We start from the raw sequence: 18554 nt of genomic DNA, 5'->3' as shown, positions 1-18554 counted from the left end.
TGTATGTAATTACAGGGAGGTACAAGCAAAACATGGAGTAAGTTAGGTCCATGGATTTTAATTTTAATAACTGAAGACAACAGAGAAACTTGTCGACAGAATGAAAGTATTTTGTTCGGTTATCTTATATGTGGAGCAAGGTAACCAGCCTCAGAAAGAAGGTTAATGATATATCAATTTAAATGCCCTTGTCTGAAATCTCATTGGCGGAGAGACTGGCTGCAGGCTCGGGTTGCAAGGATCCAGATGTGTAGCCATCCAACAACTGGACAAAAGTGAGATGTTGAGGGAGGAGTCTAATGAAAAGGTTTGAACAAAACACGTCTCAAACAAGGTTTTTTTTTTTTATATAATTTAAAAAACCCGTCTCAAACGAGGTCTGGTGCTGTCCCTCCCCTTGTCATTGGACCGACTGCCTGCCAATTCAACACACTAGGGCGTGTATTATCCTATGCTGCTTTTCGCTGGGTGAGGTATGTTGTGATTGCAGTCCAGCTCGAGCGTGCGTGGGTCTCTGTCATGACAAGGGGCGCTCTTTCGCAGCTTTCGCGCTCTGGGAATACAAGCCTTTTTGGAAAAAATAACTCATCCCGTCTTTACGCTTCTGTAACACTGGTCTCTGTCCTGCTAGAATCAAAGTATTGTCAACGAAACCAGATAGCCAAAACGAAAGAAAAAGGTAAGAATTATACTACGGCACTTTCTCTTTATCAAGCGTTGATTATTTGATTCCGCTAGTGCTAGGGCAAAAACCAAAACGGGTAGGTGGTATAAACTGGCCAAACATGTTATGAATGGTAGGACTTCCTATAAGTACCTACTTATAACTAACTAGAATACGACATCGTTTTAAATAGCCCAATGTCCTCTATGTAGATACTGGGGCAAACTTGTGGCAACACAAAATACTCCGAATGCGCAAGTTAAATGTAGGTGCAGCCACGGAGACAGTCGGCTACTGAAGGAGTTAGTTATTTGAATCAGCTGTTTCGTGCTAGGGCAAAACCAAAACGTGCACCCAGGAAGGGCCCCAAGACCGAGATTGGGAAACCATTGGCTTCAGCTCGATCATATTTTCAGCTAAATGCATGCGAAAAGAGCATTTGTCATCAAATAAATATGCCAAAAATAGTATACTAGGAATACTCTATCCGTTTTTGGATAGGCTATATGACTGTGTTTTTGTCGTTGTGCAGACATACGTCTGTTTGTATTTATGTAGGCTATAGTTTACAGAAATTTAAACGAGACTTTAATGGTCTATATAATAGACCTGCAACCATACATGTCTTTCAAACACTGTTATATAATCTCAATGGGTCATTTGAACAAGGTGAATACAAGAAAATTGTTGCCAGTCTTAAAGAGTAAGTTGAAATGCATAGCTGCGTGGGATGTATCCAAGATGTATCGAGTTGGGTGATTTCACAGATTTCGCAGTCCTTTGTGTGGTATGACAAACTTGTTGTTGTAGGCCTAGATTTACCTTACTTGGTTCACCAGCTTTATATTATAGAGCAATGTCTTGTCATTTTGACAGCTGCTTAATTAAAATGCGCATTGGGTGATTTTAGTTGTGGATGACTTTGAATTTTCCACAACAACTGCAGTCTGTGACCTGCTGGTTATCTGTCATAGTGCAATGAAACAAATGATGATGCCTTTGATTGTATGTTTAGGCTGATTCTTAAATTGTTTTATGTTTTTTGAGTTTGTGCACATATTTATAGCCTGAAAATACAGCTCGAGGCGATCAATAACAGTGATTCGAATTACATTTTTGATATTCGTTTTTTCATGCAGTTTTTAATGCGTTTTGGTAAACACTAGCCAAAATATAATAGCCAATATTGTTTCGAATTAGCGAGAATAATGTCCAATAGTTCCAGATGGGAGGACATTGAGAAGGTACGGGTCTGGATGTGTAGTCTACAGACCTGGATTGAGACAAAAATTGGCTCTTTTTATGCTCTTTAGAACCACTCTCAGCTATGCCCAACAGAGAGAAGCTTTTAGTAGGCTTATATCTGCAAGTCAAATATCTTGACCAAAGTATGGCATGAAGAACGTGTGTGTGTGGGGTGGATTTTGCTCAAATCTGGTTAAAGGATTGGAAGGAATGTGAGTCTTATTTAGTACATTTAGTAATTGCCTGCTTTTCTCAAGTCTAGTAACCTGGCCAGCAGGTAGGTTAGACAAGCTAATCCAACTTGATTGATAGCCTGAAATGGTGAGATTGGGAGTCTATCTAGCTGGCTAACTAAAGCCAACATCATACAATTGCAAGGTTAGTACTATCAATCAAATGTATTTATAAAGCCCTTTTTACATCAGCAGAAGTCACAAAGTGCAATACAGAAATCCAGCCTAAAACCCCAAGCAATGCAGATGTAGAAGCAGACAAACAACAAAACATTTTAGTTTTATTTAATCATGAAGAAGAAATCAATAGGTTACATAGCTTGATCACGTTCATTTATAAACATACCTCCTGTCCAACACCATCAGCTAAAATCAAATAAAACGCTGTGTGTCACTCTACACTCTCCTCCTTCCACTGACGATACTCCACGCGCTAGAGTATAGTGGCCTGCCTTTCTTTTCTCTGTGCACTTGGGAAGGGACCACTTACTAGGGAGAATTATGGGGGGCGGGGGGGTACTCTTTGCCTAGTCCAGTCAGTGTGGCCCCTCTGCAAACTGCTGCTGACAGATCTTTTTTATAAATGATTCGGATAAAACATGGGCTTAAAAATTAAGATGACTAATTAATTTAACATCTGAAACATCTCACAACACGACATCTGAGGGGGCACTTGCCTTTGTGCCCCCTATGGGCATGCCGCCACTGGCAGCATGCACAACTAACATGTTTCCCATCCATAATAGTTTTGGTGATGTGGATGTGTGATAACTGCGTCTATATTCCAATGTTTTAGAAGAAATGTAAATATTCATGTTCATTTGGTGCAAAACTCACTGACTCTAGGGTATCGTTCGTTATCTTACAGTACAAACAAGGTTGTTTTTCTCCTTTTTTAAATGTTTCTTGCTGCAGATATTTTATTAAAAACAATATTCACCCCCATCTTTTACATGTTAAAAAGGAAACCAAAGTTGCAGTTGGTATCATAGTTTTTTACTGGTGCTTGTCGTCAGGGCTAGGCTGCTCAGTCAGAGAAAATGACAATACTGTTATACATTAGGTGTTTTAGATGTCATAGCCTAATCAACAAGCGGTGCTATTGCTTCCCTTCAACAGAGTTGGAATATCCTACTGGTTTGTTGCTTTTTCTGGATTTATCATTTTTGAATAATATGTTTATATTATTTGTAACTCCTACCCAACCATTATGCCCTCTCGGAACTCTTTTTACCTTGCTCACTCTCTTTCGCTCTCTCTCTCTTTCTCATTTCCTACCTCCAGAAACACACATCTCCGCTTTCTTATTACCCAACCCCATTCAATAAGTAACTCAGGTCTTGCATGCTGGTGGGTGATGGCTGTAAATGACTGGAGCTGAGAGAGGCGAGTGTCGGCAGCCCGCTCCCTCTCCGTCGGCTCCCAAATTGCATGTTGTCCGGCTCTCATTTCAGCCCTGAAAGAGCCGGCGCTCGGTTAGCATGGCTAATGGTGCATTCAGACCACGGTGTAATTTTATTTCCTATTTCCGATGGTGCTGTAGTTTTTGTATTAAATGACAGGAGGTCTGCTGCAGGGCTGAGCTGGGCTGTGATGTGTGGATGGCTGTCTCCTTAATGGTCCGCGGGGTAATGAGGGCAGAAATAGGCTCTGTCCCAGGGGCCCAGGACTATGGTCCTGTGGGACGTACAGTACAGCCTACACCTCCCAGTCCACGGTCACTCCTGTGATGCAGATATTCCCTCATCCAACTCTGCTGCCTCTCCAACTGTTCCAACAGTTGGAGAACTGGATTCAGAACTGGCCCAGACTCAAGTTACTGTACTGTTTAGAGAAGCAACTGTCTTTTGAGTCAACTGTCTTCCGCAGAAGACTGTGGTACCATTATGCTATCCATAGTATTATATTGAATGGTTTCGATTAGGATCCTGATATAGCCCAGACGCCCTGGCACATATCAATTGCAGTGGTTGAATTACTGCAATCTGCCCCTTCTGTGTTGATAACTTCCATTTTGAGATCAATCTGACTTTTATAGTATCTTTCTTTAAAAGCATTGTAAGTGTGGAGTATTGACAGTAACCATCTGTCTGCGGTGACTCTGAATTACTACCTACGGCACTGGAGGGCTGCTGGAGTTTAAAAAATGGGCAGTGTGACTGTGTTTGGCTTGAAGGAGCAACAGTTAATCTTCGGCTCCCACCCTCAGCATATGGGACTTTGTTTGGCCCTACACCGGAGTGAAGCACTGGACTGTGGCACCTCATATTTCATATTGATGGTAGTTTGTTATCCATGGCAACTGGGCAGCCAATGGGGACCCCATATCTGGCTTAGTGGGGAAAGTAAGGAAAGGAGGGTTTTGCGAGGCCGTGCCGTCTTCCACCCTCCCTGTCTGCCTGCCTCGGTTCAGCGACAGGTTCCTGAACCCTGGGGAGTGAATTATTACCTGTCAGCCCCAGAGCCTCCCCATCATCCATAACCCAAGGCTGACATGGGACAGGCCTGTCCCAGCTATCTGCTGAGACCACCAGGCCTTGGCCTTCAGGTTTGGCCCCTCCAATGGACATTGGGGGAAAATCACATGAACATATTGCATTAAAAAGGGTGGGTTGAGGAAAGCCTCGTGGCTTTGCCATGGCAGCTGAAGGGGGGCTTCAATCATTGTCCGGGACCAGTAGGGGAAATGTACTTTACTGTGTTTTAGCTGTTTGCTCTTCACAATGCAGAAACTTTTTTTTACTGAGTCCTCATTACAATGCTAAGCTTCACTGTATTTGGTCATCATAGATTTTTCATGATTTATTGGATTTCCAGGTTTGAATATCATCTCTTTTAATGTATTTTTCTGTATATCTGTGTTCATTTCAGCACACCAGGACCTTGGTGCCCAAACTAAATGTCTGATTTAATTGACTGTGTTCAATATTGACACTGTTTTATCCTATTAGCCCCATCAGTAGCAGTCATTTAAATAGAGTCCTTGACAGGGCAGTAATTAGCTCTGATTCTAAAAACAGGCGAGTGATGGCTGCCCTCCTGTCACACAGCCACGGTTAGCACAGTACGGGTAATTATCCCAGAGCTGATGAGTGCGTGAATTTGGGAGGAAAAAGAGCGGAGTTCAACCAAAGGGTAGGATGGAAAAAAAGAAAAAAGGTTGCAGACCACACTCTGGACAAGTGACAGGCCTCAGTCCTCCTTTCCAGACTGGCTGTCTTCTTGTGGTTTTATAAAGCCTTTTTCAGCAGTGTTAACCCCTTGTCAAACATGGTCTTAGGCTGCTCAGCTAACCCGCAGCAGCCACGGGCCGAGAATGCTGGGTAACTGTCTGGTTAAGCTCCATGAACTGAAGTGGAAGGGTTCCAGCAATTACAGAGGGCAGTATAACCTGTGTCAGCAGATAGTATCATATTTATGTATTCAGGTCAGTAAAGGTTTCCCAACCCTTAGTCTTTGTATGTGAACATGTTTTCATCCAACTTCATTTGTGTTATATTAGTATGTAAATCCTGCTGTCTGAGTGGCTTGTCTATGTTTGTTTGTAATTGGGTGATTTGGGAAGGTGCTTCAATCTGCATTTGAGTAATCCTTTTAGATTCCATTATCTTTTTGTCTTCCTCAAAAGAGATTGGCCACACACACAGCTGTTTGATTAGTGTGATGGGAAGTTTTTGCCCAGTACACTCAGGGCTGGTAAGGGAGAAGAGTTTTGGGCAAGAAATACATCCTGTTGAGATTAAACTTATTTCCCTTTCATGCATATTTCATCTGAGGAGGTAGCTACTTCATTTGCACATTGAGTCTCATCACTGAGGATTACTGAGCGATGACTAAGACGGTTGCCTTTTTTATACTCACATTTAACTGCGACACCCACAATCCCCCAGAGCCCCCAATGAACCATAACAAACACAAGGGCCTATATGCAATATTCAGGCATTGAGATGCCTATTGGTACTGTATGTATATAATAGTATCAGTAAACTTGAATCAAAACATTTTCCCATTGGCTACTTAATGCAGGAAGCAATATACACTGCTCAAAAAAAATAAAGGGAACACTAAAATAACACATCCTAGATCTGAATGAATGAAATTGTCTTATTAAATACTATTTTCTTTACATAGTTGAATGTGCTGACAACAAAATCACACAAAAATTATCAATGTAAATCAAATTTATCAACCCATGGAGGTCTGGATTTGGAGTCACACTCAAAATTAAAGTGGAAAACCACACTACAGGCTGATCCAACTTTGATGTAATGTCCTTAATACAAGTCAAAATGAGGCTCAGTATTGTGTGTGGCCTCCACGTGTATGACCTCCCTACAACGCCTGGGCATGCTCCTGATGAGGTGGCGGATGGTCTCCTGAGGGATCTCCTCCCAGACCTGGACTAAAGCATCCGCCAACTCCTGGACAGTCTGTGGTGCTACGTGGCATTGGTGGATGGAGAGAGACATGATGTCCCAGATGTGCTCAATTGGATTCAGGTCTGGGGAACGGGCGGGCCAGTCCATAGCATCAATGCCTTCCTCTTGCAGGAACTGCTGACACTTCAGCCACATGAAGTCTAGCATTGTCTTGCATTAGGAGGAACCCAGGGCCAACCGCACCAGCAAATGGTCTCACAAGGGGTCTGAGGATCTCATCTCGGTACCTAATGGCAGTCAGGCTACCTCTGGCGAGCACATGGAGGGCTGTGCGGCCCCCCCAAAGAAATGCCACCCCACACCATGACTGACCCACTGCCAAACCGGTCATGCTGGAGGATGTTGCAGGCAGCAGAACGTTCTCCACGGCGTTTCCAGACTGTCACGTCTGTCACGTGCTCAGTGTGAACCTGCTTTCATCTGTGAAAAGCACAGGGCGCCAGTGGTGAATTTGCCAATCCTGGTGTACTCTGGCAAATGCCAAACGTCCTGCACGGTGTTGGGCTGTAAGCACAACCCCCACCTGTGGACGTCGGGCCCTCATGGAGTCTGTTTCTGACCGTTTGAGCAGACACACCTCCACGTCTCCTGATGTACTGGCCTGTCTCCTAGTAGCTCCTCCATGCTCTGGACACTACGCTAACAGACACAGCAAACCTTCTTGCCACAGCTTGCATTGATGTGCCATCCTGGATGAGCTGCACTACCTGAGCCACTTGTGTGGGTTGTAGACTCCGTCTCATGCTACCACTAGAGTGAAAGCACCGCCAGCATTCAAAAGTGACCAAAACATCAGCCAGGAAGCATAGGAACTGAGAAGTGGTCTGTGGTTATCACCTGCAGAACCACTCCTTTATTGGGTCTTGCTAATTGCCTATAATTTCCACCTGTTGACTATTCCATTTGCACAACAGCATGTGAAATGTATTGTCAATCAGTGTTGCTTCCTAAGTGGACAGTTTGATTTCACAGAAGTGTGATTGACTTGAAGTTACATTGTGTTGTTTAAGTGTTCCCTTTATTTTTTTGAGCAGTGTATATTTTGCAGCGATCTTTTTACCCTACTGCTCATCTTCTCATAGAATGCAGGTTAACGAAACAAGCCCTCCTGTGAATTGCTGCTGGCCACACACACATTATTGATTGGCGCAGTCCTAGAGGGGCTAAAGGTGCAGTGGTTTTTGTTCCAAATGATCTCTTAATCACTTTCATAATGAGGGTAGCCTCCCGCCATCCTGCCTCATTGATTAGCTGCCCATGTTGAAACTGAAGCGATCCGTCCCTTCACTTCACTGAATGTTTACTTTGGATTCACTGGTGTTTTGGCTTAGCTGTATCCAAAATCCTCATAATGGGTTTATTAAGTTGATTTTGTTTCTGGTGATGCATTCATACAGTTTTTGTATAGTCTATTTTTGTGATCATACAATGGATTTCACTGTAGCTGAAAACCATCTAGTTCCTGCATGATTTCAAAATATATATTTTTATTTTTAGGCTAGAATTAAAGTGCAGAACTGAATCTCCTAACCACATCCCAGGAATTGAAATGTGGGTGCGTGCTGGAGCTTGTTGTTCTTGGAAATCGACCCACAATTTCTTAGCGTGCAGGAAAGATCTGTTCTTCAGAGAGAAAATGTGTGAGAGGAGGACATTAGTAAAAGAGGGAGAGAGATTTGGAAATAGGCAGGGTAAGTAGGAGAATAACATCAACAAAAAATGTAATTTGATCATCTTAAAATCCATCCTTCATGCCATATAATACATGTAATCCTTATGCATTTAGGGCCCGATTCAGACTTAGGGAATGTACGCCTTTCTTACGCACGCCTTTACTAGGCACTTCTCAGTAGTTGGTATTCAGACATATCTTATGCAGGTGCATAACGGGCTTATCAGGTGTGATTCCCTTGCGGACGCTAAAATACATTTATTCAATCTCTGGAAACCCTCCCACTTGCTGGCCAACAGATTGTCTTGTGGAGTTTTCATTCAATAGCGTTTTCAGTACATTTATCTGAAATCATCCCTTTAAATACTTTCACTTTTTAATTAGAATTTTCTTGACAGACTCACTAGAATTTACACTGAGTGTACAAAACATTGTACATGTGTACATGCTCTTTCCGTGGCATAGACTGACCAGTGAATCCAGTTGAAAGCTATGATCCTTTATTGATGTCATCTGTTAAATCTACTTCAACAAAGGAGGCTGACACAAAATGTGCAGAGCAACAGATGGGCTACAGCTAGTCAACTAACAGTCCAGTACAACATTGGTGCCCAAAGACCAATAAAAGAATGCACAACTCATTGTACCTTGACACGAATGGGGTATGGAGGTCGATGACCTTACGGAGTTCCATTTCTTTCAGCAAAAAACAAAGTGTGCTAAATGGAGAAAACACTGGAGAATCAGAAAAACATTGCCTGGTCTGATGAATCCCGGTTCCTGCTGTTTCACGCTGACAGGAGGACTAGGGTATGGAGAACCACATGAGTACATGCATCCATAATGCAGTGCGTCAACATTGCAGGTTGGTGGTGTGATGTGAGGTGTTTTTTCATGGCACGTATTGGGCCTCTTGATAAAAGTGAGCCACAGGATTTCTGAACGTCATTGCCAATCAGGTGCATCCCTTCATTTTTTTTCAGCACGTGAAATGCCTCATGCCACAAGGCTTGTTCAGGAATGGTTCCAAGAACATGACGGTCAATTCAGTTTACTGCAATGGCCACCCAGTCACCAGATCTCAATCCAATAGAGCATCTGTGGGATGAGATGGAATGATCTATTCAGAGTAGAGATCCACTACCAGCTAACTTGACACAACTGTGGAAAGCATTGTAGGCAACAGCGGTTTGATTCATCATGAATGTTTCCATGTTCAATTCATGAAATATTGGAAGGTGAGAAAAGGGTACAATAGGGGTTGAACAGCAGTCTTATCAATATACCTTAATTATCCTCACTAATTCCGGAACTGTGATGACAACGATCCCGTCGTCATGAACCATGCTCCAGGTTTAAACTGCTATTGTCGTGACTTTGCTTTCATTAATCGAATGACTGTTATTTATTTAATCAACTAACTATGTTTAATTGTTACTCAGTTTTTAAATTAATCATGCAACAATTAACTCATTAGGATTTGGGGCACCACAGAACAGGTTGTTTAAAGAGTTACCATCCCCCGAATTAAACTCTAAGGCTCCCGAGTGGCGCAGCGGTCTAGAGCACTGCATCTGTGTTAGATGCATTACTACAGTCCCTGGTTCAAATCCAGACTGTATCACATCCGGCTGTGATTGGGAGTCCCATAGAGCTGCGCACAATTGACCCAGCATCGTTCGGGGTAGGCCATCATTTTAAATAAGAATTTGTTCTTAACTGACTTGCCTAGTTAAATAAAGGTTAAATAAAAAAATATATATATTTCATGGATAAACAGTCATCTTATTAATCATTACCTCTTATCATATCATCATTCTGACCAAATTGAACATGTTTCATTATTTATTTGAGGCTAAATTGATTTTATGGATGTATTATGTTACGTTAAAATAAGTGTTCATTCACTATTGTTGTAATTGTCATTATTACAAATAAATAAAGAAATTTGTCATATTAATCTGTATCGGCTTTTTTTGGTCCTCCAATAATCGGTATCGGCTTTTTTTGGTCCTCCAATAATCGGTATCGGCGTTGAAAAATCATAATCGGTCGACCTCTATTGTCAACCATTGCCAAGCTGATCTGAACCATCTGATCCTCACAAGACACTCTGTATGGTCTGTGCTCCATGAATGATTCAAATAGGCTACATGTCCCAAATTATGGAACAACTTGTAATATGTTAGCCTAATGTAAAACACTATTGACCCTCAGGAACAACCTCACGGACTTGACAGACAAAAGAAAGGTAAACTAACAATGTAAGGGAACGATGCAAAATGTGTCATTTGTGTAATATGAATAAAAAATAAAACACAATCTTGAACCCTCTGAGTCAATACATGTTAGAATCACCCTTCGCAGCAATTACAGCTGTGAGTCTTTCTGGGTAAGTCGCTAAGAGCTTTGTACACCTGGATTTGTTCACGATCGTTGCTAGACAGCAATTTTCACGACTTGCCATAGATTTTTCAAGACATTTTTAAGTTAACGGTAACTAGGCCACAGAGGAGCATTCAATGTCGCCTTGGTAAGCAACTCCAGTGAATATTTGTCAATGTGTTTTATGTCTGTTGGAAAGCAGACTGAACCAGGTTTTCCTCTAGGAAATGGCCTGTTTGGCTCTATTCTGTTTATTTTAATCCTAGAAAAAACTCCTTAGTCCTTGTCAATGACAAGCATACCCATAACACAATGCAGCCACCACCATGCTTAAATATATTCACAGACGTGTTGTGTTGGATTTGTCCCAAACATAATGCATTGTATTCAGGACATTTTCTGCAGTTCTACTTTAGTGCTTTATTGCAAACAGGATACATGTTATGGAATGTTTGTTCTATACAGGCTTCCTTCTTTTCACTTTGTCATTTAGGTTAGTATTGTGGAGTAACTATGTTTTTGATCCATCCTTAGAGTTTAATGGCTGTGACAGGGGAAAACTAACTGTTTTAATGTCAGCATTGGCCTCATGGTGAAATCCCTGAGCGGTCTCCTTCCTCTCCGGAAACTGATTTAGGAAGGACGCCTGTATCTTTTTAGTGACTGGGTGTATTGATACACCATCCAAAGTGTAATTAATTACTTAAACATGGTCAAAGGGGATATTCAGTGTCTGCTTTTTTATTTTTACCCTTCTACCAATAGGTCCCTTTCTTTGCGAAGCATTGGAAAACCTCCCTGGTCTTTGTGGTTGAATCTGTTTTTGAAATTCACTGCTCGACTGAGGGACCTTACAATTATCTGTATGTGTGTGGGGTACAGAGATGAGGTAGTCATTAAAAAATCATGTTAAACACTATTATTATTGTCCATGCAAACTCTTTTTCTCCTCAACTTATTTAGGCTTGCCATAAGAAAGGGGTTGAATACTTATTGACTCAAGACATTAACATTTTTTTTATTATTATTTTTATTTAAATTTATTTATTTATTTTATATATTTTTTTTGAATTTTACCCCTTTTTCTCCCCAATTTCGTGATATCCAATTGTTGTAGTAGCTACTATCTTGTCTCATTGCTACAACTCCCGTACGGGCTCGGGAGAGACGAAGGCTGAATGTCATGTGTCCTCCGATACACAACCCAACCAGCCGTACTGCTTCTTAACACAGCACGCATCCAACCCGGAAGCCAGCCGCACCAATGTGTCAGAGGCTACACCGTGCACCTGGCAACCTTGGCTAGCGCGCACTGCGCCCGGCCCGCCACAGGAGTCGCTGGTGCGCGATGAGACAAGGAGATCCCTACCGACCAATCCCTCCCTAACCCGGACGACGCTAGGCCAATTGTGCGTCGCCCCACGGACCTCCCGGTCGCGGCCGGTTACGACAGAGCCTGGGCGCGAACCCAGGGACTCTGATGGCACAGCTGGCGCTGCAGTACAGCGCCCTTAACCACTGCGCCACCCGGGAGGCTTTTGACATTTTTTATACATTTCTGAAAACATAATTCCACGTTGACGTTCTGGGGTGTTGTGTGACACAATCTCAATGTAATCCATTTAAAATTCAGGCTGTAACACAACAAAATGTAGAAAAAGTCAAGGGGTGGTGTCAATACTTTCTGAAGGCACTGTAGGCCTATTTCTCTGGGTATTACTGATGGTGGCTACTGATAGTGGCTAATATTTAATATGATTGAAATTGTAAAAAAATAACAAAAAATAACAAAATGTCCAGCCAGATAATTAAATAATTCTAGAGTGCATACATCAACTCGGTAGGTTCGCCGCTACTGTCAGTGTGTACTGGTTTTCACAGGCTACAGCCTCGGCTTGGGTCTCCAAATTTCAGACCCACAAATTATAAAGCCTTAAGCCTACAATTAGAATTCTGAATAACGGCAGAGCTATTTTATACTTCACTTTGGAAAAGAGTACGAAATACCTGTCATGTTGACATGCTTTTTAGTTTGCAGAAATATGACTGATTTTACATTAGTCACCGGCGATCATAAGCTAAAATAGATTTTAAACAATTGCCATTTATATGTACAATTCCCTTATCCAAACGGATTACTCAAATAGCTCTGTAAATTAGTGCATGGAGAATAGTGTTTATTTCTATTCGAAAAAAGAAAGTTGTTGTTGCACTTGGAACCGACAGGTTGCTTGACCTTATTCATCATTTCATTTTGCATGAAGGTGTTGGAATTAAGACGAAATGAAGTCAACGCCGGAATACACCACCTCCACCGCCACTTCCTTAATTTCTTTGATCTCTACCCCAAATGTATAGTGGCTGAATAGCATGCTATTCTCATGCGTAACATCAGAATACGTATATAGAGAAAAGCGTATAAAAATAAAATTACGTTCCCTTTTATGCACGCTTAACTTTGGTCGAAATTCCCCCCTATTAGTCTTTGTTTGTGTTCTTAAAATCTGTGGCACAGTTATTGTGTCTGTTCTCACAGATATAGCCTATACCGCAAAGCAATAACCTCATGGGGGGAAAAAAATCTATTTAGAGTTTTGCTACTGGAGAACTTATTCTGAGTCATGATCATGTCTCAAAGTAGCTTATTGCAGTTTTTGGAAATTATAATTTTTATGGGCCCGACACGTGAAATGAAGCAGGAAATTAAAAACCTAAGATTGTTTTTCCCGCTTAAAGCCGCTGCTTCATGCAGTAATGCCTCATCATACCCGATTCAGGCCCTGCATGCACTCAAAAGGTGACTGGTATTCATTTACACAGTGTTTTGATTAAACCTCTTTTTATTTTTTTATGGTATCATGCAACTACAGAAAAATACATATATTAGTCTGTCACACATTGGTGTTAAATGACATGCATACTGCCAGTTGGGTTTTTATTAGCTTGTTCAAAACCCTGCATCGAATTTCCCAACTATCCATAAATAGCTGTCTTGTTCGACCTTGTTACTGGAAACTTGTCCGGGGTCTATCAAGACTTAGCATGTACTGTACTATATGCACTTAGGGAAGGGATGAGAATGGATCGCATTCAAGTGTCTGCTAGTCCTCGCTTTGTTTAACATCTGTGTGTGTGTTTCTGCATGTGTATGTGCTGGTTTTTACAGTATAAGTCTACATCTCTGGGTGGTGATAATGCTATCAGTCGTTTGGTTTAGACGAGGTGCAAGATTAGTTCAGTAACAGACTCCTATCGCAGTCATTTTCCTGGGTTTCTCTGAACTCCAGCCCCTTTCGCCGGAATCAGGGTTATTTTTAAACCGGTCTGTGGGGGTAGAGGTCCAGGGGGTAAGTGTCATATAATTCTACCAGGGTGCGTACAATTGCCCCCCCCCTTCTCACTTCAATCGTCCCATTCCACTGGTGTGTTAGTTAACCATGTGGTGACTCATCCACGCAGCTGTGTGTGTGTGTGTGTGTGTGTGTGTGTGTGGTGGGTATTTGTGTGTTATAACGGCTGTTACGATGTTTACCATGTGTTTCGTCTTTTACACAGATACAGTAAACATTTGTGTTGACGCATACAAAGCACTCCTACAGGTTCTCTTTCTCCTGCCCAGTGCCTCCAAGGCGGCTTCATTTGATCCTCCTTTATTGCTTTCCCATATTATCTCTCTGCCTCGACAGTCTCTCCCTGAGGGGTGATCACTAGTGACTGACGGTATGAAAGACAACTCAAGGTAAACAAGTCTCCAACTGCAGAGCCTGATTCTGCTTTAATGCCTCGTCTCAGAGGGAGGAGTGGGAGAGGAGTGAGCGATGGAGAGAGGTACAGTAAACCGGGTATATCTTTAGTCACCTAATTTGAAGGGACCCAAATAGCCAACACAGCGGAAATGACCCCTACCTCCCACTCACACTCTAGGCATGGTTCCATTACCTACTATTATAATCACAGTCTGTGTCCGTGACCATTAGATGGTCACAAAAAATAAGGTTCCAACAAACAGTATCTCAAGACGCTTGTCTGATTTGGAAAAAAAGTGCTAAGAAATGTCTGGTTAGATGTCTAATGGAGTCGGTAATGGAGAGAGACTGACTGCACTCTGAGGGACATATATCGGACACTCAGGTCAGTGATTGCATTGAGACGACCATTCACACACAAGACCTTTTTAATTATGTTATTTTAATTAACCAGCTAGCATTATGTCTATGTCCATTTGTCTACCCACTCGCCTTGGCAGACTAGGCTGAAATTCGCAGGCATTGTGTTCACTTGGCTTCCGAGGTCCCTGCCTTCTCCTATATTTTCCTTTCAAATATATTTTTTTCTCTTGTAGGTTAGCATGATAATACCCCAGTGGTGGAGGGTGGTGAGGTGTCAGCACAGGGTTGCTAATCACATTAACCCTGTGCTCCGCCTGGTTATTATACTAAATGCACCATTGGTTAAACTAACAGTCTGAATTCCGCCATTATTCTCCAATATCAATGGGGTAAGAAAGGGGGAAGGAGCACAATGGCAAATTGTGGGCTATGTCTTGCTCTCTGGTGTCCCACACTATTGTTCCATGAATCTTTCCCCAGTGTAATTATGCTATGCTAATACCCTCCCTTTGGTCCCCAGTTATACCAGCAGCAGGGTTGTTCAGCCTTCATGTTTAGACTGTGCTGTGTCACGTTGTTCTAGATAGAGTGAAACTAGAGCGAAGTTAATTTAAAAAAATTATAGTAATTGTCCTCCAGTGCCAGCCCTGAAACATGAGCATACCCTGGACTGTTTCTCTAGACACTCTCGGTGGGGGTTTGATGGGAAAATCATTGGCTGAGCTTGTCGCCATGGTTTCAGCATCAGGGTTAGGTGTGGGTCAGACCACCTTGAACTCCTCCGCTGGATTGATTGTGTTGGCCTTGACCTGAATACTGATTGAATTTCTTTGGGGCTATCTGGGGAAGGAGGCCATGTTAGGGGGGAGGAGGGAGGTCAAGTCATTTACCTTACCCACTGTTAAGACATAGAGGATGGGAATTTGGTGAAGGAATGGTGAGAGACGAGTAGTCATAACATGCCTCTCTCCCTTCTGCTGGACTGTGCGTGTGCTCCTTGTGATTTCACTCTCACTGACCCACAATACTACACTGACCCACAATACTACACTGACCCACAATAATGGACAGCTGAGAGGAGGAAGGACCTTTACAGGGTACCCTATGTGCCCGATGAACATGTTCTTGGTATTCCGTAGGAATGCTCATCTCTGTGGTCAGTTCTTTTAACATTTGATGTAGAGCTGAAAAACTCCCTTGCTAGTCTTGCATTTTCTCCTAGTGTTTTGACAATGGGATGACATGCACAAGAGCGCTCTAGGGTTTAGCTTGAACTCAACTGATGATATTTGGATGATCTTTGAGTGTCAATTTGTTGCTCACATATGGATGGTTCTTGATGCATTTCTAGAGGAAGGGCTCAATTATCTGCCCAAAGTCTACATTTTAATTGACTGTTTTAAATGTCTCTCCTCTTTTCAAGTAATCAGAGATATCATCAACATTGTCAGAACAGAAATTCTGGCACTCTCACTTTAAGTAGTTTGAGGTGGTCCGTGACATTGAACTGCAAACCGTTGTTACTACATATTTGCTAATATTGACTGTAACAGAAATTAGGGGAGCTTGAAACATATGCTTGATCAACGACCACTCTGGAGCCCCTGTGTTAAAACTTTCCGGGGAGGGGTTGGACAATGGGCACCACCCGCGGTGACATGGTGGTCCACAGCTGTAGATGATCCCAATATCTTAATTCCGAGCCCTGGTCCTGATCCGGGATAATGAGCAGCTAAGTCTTCCCGCTTTAGTCTCTGTGATTAATCAAACTGCTCCCAGGTCAGTGGCGGGGGGGGGGGGACACAGGATTTGGAAGATAGCTGTCCTCTCCTAACCGCCACCCCTATCCTTCATCTCTTCCTCCTCTTGGCGAGATCTGTGGTTGTTGTCATTTGTGTTATTTTGCTGGTTAATGAAGCTTTTCTGGTTCCTTTGGAGATGTGGTTGTGGAATCTCCTCTTTCACTGTTGAAGATCCATATTCTGAATCGATGCAGAATCGCACATGCTCATGTTAACACATGTTAACATGCAGGTGTGTGAGCTGCTTGTTTGTCCTTCCAACCATATATGGAAGCACCTGAAAAGAGTAGAATAAAGTTGCAAATAAAACAAACATCCTGTAAAATGTTTCAGCTGCCAGAGTTGTACATGATTACGTACCAAGTTGTGGTTACGAGCAGTGGATTGTGTAATGGTGTTTTCATGTTAACTCAGAGTTGAGAGAAAGCCCAGGCTGGCCAGTTTTGTTACCTTAGCTCTAGTGGTGGAATCGTTCCTCTACTCATGTTACCCAATCAGAAGAGATTATGCTAGCACCGTTGTCTCAGATCTTTTTTACATTTCCATTTTTCCATTCTTTTTTTTTTAGGTGTTTAGCATATGCTACTCTTATGCTGGCTTGCGTACCGTACTTTTAAATTGAAGGAAAATAAGATTGAGCTCCACATACAATATATTAAGAGCCTTGAAAGTTTACTGAACTCCAGGAAAATATATTTTGAAATTGCATTGACGAGTTGATCGCAGTGCACCAATCAGATAGTACGAGCATCCTAACAGGTGGCTTATTGATCTGTGGTGTTGATTAAACTGTGCAACCTTCCCCTCCTTTCCGAAGGAAAATAAAATGCATAGCCCTACCCTCTAAAATAAATCTACTGGGCATTTGGGAGCAATTTGAAGTCTGGGACCTTTTAGTGCTATGGAGTTAATCATGTTTTGCTGTTGAACTTGAAATGGAATTTGGTTTCCATTGCACACAAGCGTTGAATATGTTATTATTTTGTGTTGTTCTTTCCCAGGCTGTGCTTTGAATTCTGAACTGATCCATTACAGCTCTTACAGATGGCAAGTACCAGCATTCATCGATCAACATTTTGCTACAGACCAAAAAAGAGCAAAACAATAGAATATTGGCCAGAAGCCCACGCATATCACGCAACCCACAAATAGGCTGTTATTGATACACTACAGTTTACATTTTCTCTCTTTGTGCTCTTGGCCTTTTTCTCTCATACTGGGGGCATAGAGAAAATAGAACAAAGTACAAATGAACAGAGCTATTATAGAATTTGAGACAATAGAGGAACCAGCGTTAGCATGTGGCTGCCAGCTGGTCTTTTTTTTTTTTTTAGTCCAGTGGCTTCTTTTAAAAAAAATAAGTCTTTACAGGTTGAAATACCTGCTGTGTTTTTGGGTAACTAGGTCACATACCCAACCTTCACCATTTGTCACAATTAGCTTTGTCTGGAATAGATAAGGTCGTAGTGTTGGATTTATGCCAATGGCCTCTAATCATGGCTCCAAGAATGTTCAATCGCAGATGATTTTGACCGACCAAGTTCAGTCTAACTATAAATAGCCACTGCAATGGGAGGGAAAATGAACTTTCTTGAGGCTCTGCTGAATTGACTGGCAGGAGGAATTTTCCAGAACAATGACCAGGTTAATGTGTTTCCAAAATGTTAATTGTGATTGATGGCCCTCATGTTAAGCAAGACCTTGTCCCGATTTGGGATTTCTTTAGTGTATATTTTTTGTGGCCAAGGACTTGGATTACCCTCATAATATGCTATAATTCACAACATGAACCGTGCACTGCAAGAGCATGGAAATGCTCTGGCATCATTTAAAAATTGGACCTAAATCTAGGTGTCAGCCTATCCAGAGGAACAAAATCACTTAGGAAACCAACAGATTGTTCTTTTTCATTGTTTGAAAGATCTCTTTGCCATATTGTCAGAGAGTGGAGAATTCAACGAGAGAAATCCAAATATTTCTCAAACCACTCTGTGCTGAAAGGGGA

General features: G+C 42.1%; 1 protein-coding gene across 4 annotated transcripts in view; it reads left to right on the top strand.

Moving 5' to 3' along the window:
- The first annotated feature begins 382 nt into the window (after positions 1–382).
- LOC110487106 (semaphorin-6D) overlaps positions 383–18554 on the top strand; it is a 122640-nt gene continuing 104468 nt past the window's right edge. For all 4 annotated transcript variants that reach the window (XM_036945765.1, XM_036945769.1, XM_021559031.2 and 1 more), the window contains exon 1: positions 383–679. The gene's annotated coding sequence lies outside the window, so the exon portion shown is untranslated. The remainder of the gene's footprint in view (positions 680–18554) is intronic.

Source organism: Oncorhynchus mykiss, chromosome 2 (genome assembly GCF_013265735.2).
Source record: "Oncorhynchus mykiss isolate Arlee chromosome 2, USDA_OmykA_1.1, whole genome shotgun sequence".
NCBI classification, from domain to species: domain Eukaryota; kingdom Metazoa; phylum Chordata; class Actinopteri; order Salmoniformes; family Salmonidae; genus Oncorhynchus; species Oncorhynchus mykiss.
This window is presented reverse-complemented; position numbering and strand designations above follow the sequence as displayed.